The 2,500-nt window shown below is 33.6% G+C and overlaps 1 pseudogene; it reads right to left on the bottom strand.

Moving 5' to 3' along the window:
- The window catches only part of LOC137634997 (uncharacterized), a 4,267-nt pseudogene that overhangs the window by 984 nt on the left and 783 nt on the right, over positions 1-2,500 (bottom strand).

Genomic DNA, 2,500 nt, shown 5'->3' with positions numbered 1-2,500 from the left:
CATCTGGTTGAAAGACTTCCAGTGGTCATTGGCCTGATGGGACTCGGGGTGCAGAGGAACAACGTTTCCGGAAGAGTTTCCAAGGGTGGTGCCAATGGGGACGTTGCCCCCTCCACCTCTGGTGCTATAGGTTGATTCCCCAGCGTGCAGCGGGGTGTGTCTCAAGTATCGCTTGTCGTTCCCGTCCTCTTTGGGGGTAAATCTGGTGAAGATGGTGGCACCATTTTTGTGCGATGATGCGCCAGCTGGCGCCGTGCTGCGATGTCCTTGTCCTTCCCTTGATGGCCTGTTAATTAATGCTCAACTCATAAAAAAATAAGCTCTAAGGTTAATCAGTGCTTGGCATTGGGTAAGGAATCACTGTATATATATATATATATATATACATATATATATATATATATATATATGTAAATATATATATATATATATATACATATATGTATATATATATATATATATATATGTATATATATATATATATATATGTGTGTGTGTGTGTATATGTGATATTATATGGGTATTAGAAACAAAAGAAAAATATGTAAAATATGCAAAAAAAAAATAATCACATCAATGATTAGTAACTACATTTAATCAAATGTTAGAGCAAAATTACTTCTACAAAAAAAAAAAAAATTAAAAGGAAGAAATAAATTTTTCTATTAAATTCACGCCTTATAAATGTTTTTTTTTTTTTTTGTCTTTAAAGATTCTGTATTCACCATATTTTTGATAATCTAAGAAAAGAATATGATCTTTTATGATTAATATCATTGCAAAGAACTCACACGATCTTAACACTCTCAGTAACAGGTTTAAAACTGCTCTTAAATATTTGAAAACAAAGACATATTTCCGTTTGTTATTTGTTGGTTATCTTGAGTTTTCTATAAACTATTGTATAACTGTATGACACTATTGTATGACATACTAACTATTTTGGAGTCTGTATGCATTCTTTTATTTTCCTAATGTCAGTATTCACTGCTATTTTAGGAATTTCACTCAAAAAACTTTCTAAGATTACAAGTGAATGTTAAAACTTCTTTTTACTGAAGATATAGGCCTAACTTGCGTGGAGTTTTGTGGTCTCATGATAGACCTCTACATAAGTAATTACTGACCCACGCTCTTGGCACTATCCTCCCTGCCTGTATATAATAAACATCATCTCTTTATTTTATTAATGTAATTCTAATTTCGTCGTGAAAGTCACCAATCTGTAACCTAACCGACATAAGTTACTTTTGAACCCAGCCGTTTTGTATGAAGACGTTGTTTCAGATATAAGAAAACCCTACCGCTGGTCACTGGTCAGTCAGCAGATCGCTGGTCAGGTGGAAATGCAACCTTTATATGGTTAGCTAAATGTCTGAGTTGATATTCAAGAAGATCACATCCCATATAATGTAAATATCAGTAGGCCTATCTCTTTAAATTTATCTATGATATTTATAGCATGTGTCCTAAGAATCAATTATCTGTATTTTAAACTTCTAATTATTACATTGTCTCAAAACATTAAGTGTAAAGTTTATTGTTTACGACTTAATTACTATTTACTGAATAGTATTATAGTATTCCAATGACATAATAAACGGATTTTGAGCGAAGCGAAAAATCTATTTTTGGGTGAGATAGCCATGACGTCCTGATGGAAGGTTCCTTTTTGGTAGCTTCCTTGGGTATATTGACTACTCAATATACCCAAGGAAGCTACCAAAAAGGAACCTTCCATCAGGACGTCATGGCTTGAGCCCAAAAATAAGTTCCATCTGCCTTACCAATTTTGGGGCGTTGATTGTCAAAACGCCATCTCGCGAGAGAGCAGAACTGATGGCGTTGAGGTTAACTCCGGGTGGCAAGATGAAACGTCTTGTGAATTTCTGGGTGGAAATGGCATTGCCCTCCTTCTTCTCGATCTTCCCTTCAACCACGACGGTGTCATCGATAGTTTTGACGTTAATGTCCTCAGGTTTGAAGTCCTTGACATCGACCATCATCTGGAAAAGAAGGAAAACGTAAGTTTTTATGGCTTATGCGATCAGTGGCAATCCATTGGTTTTTGTTTTGGTTGATAGTTTTCGATGATTTTGATTTTCTGCAAGTTTTAACGAAAGAGAGAATTAGGAAATTTGCACATTTGGGGAATCACAGTATATTGATTAGGCTAAGCATTTTCCGAGTAGGCCTGGACATTAGAAAAAACTACATTTGCTATTGATTATTATTATTATTATTATTATTATTATTATTATTATTATTATTATTATTATTAAAAGCTAAGCTACAACCCTACTTGGAAAAGCAGGATTCTATATGTCAAATGGTTCTAATTGGGAATAAATAGCCCAGTGAGAGAAAGGAAAATAGAAAATAGATAAACTACTAGAGAATTAATGACCAATTAAGATAAAATATTTCAAGAACATCAACAACATTAAATTAGACCTATTATATATAATCTATAAAAACTTGAAAAAAAAATCAAGAGGAA

The sequence above is a fragment of the Palaemon carinicauda genome, chromosome 45 (assembly GCF_036898095.1).
Source record: "Palaemon carinicauda isolate YSFRI2023 chromosome 45, ASM3689809v2, whole genome shotgun sequence".
Taxonomy (NCBI): domain Eukaryota; kingdom Metazoa; phylum Arthropoda; class Malacostraca; order Decapoda; family Palaemonidae; genus Palaemon; species Palaemon carinicauda.
Note: the sequence above shows the minus strand (reverse complement) of the source record. Positions and strands in the feature narration are given on the sequence as shown.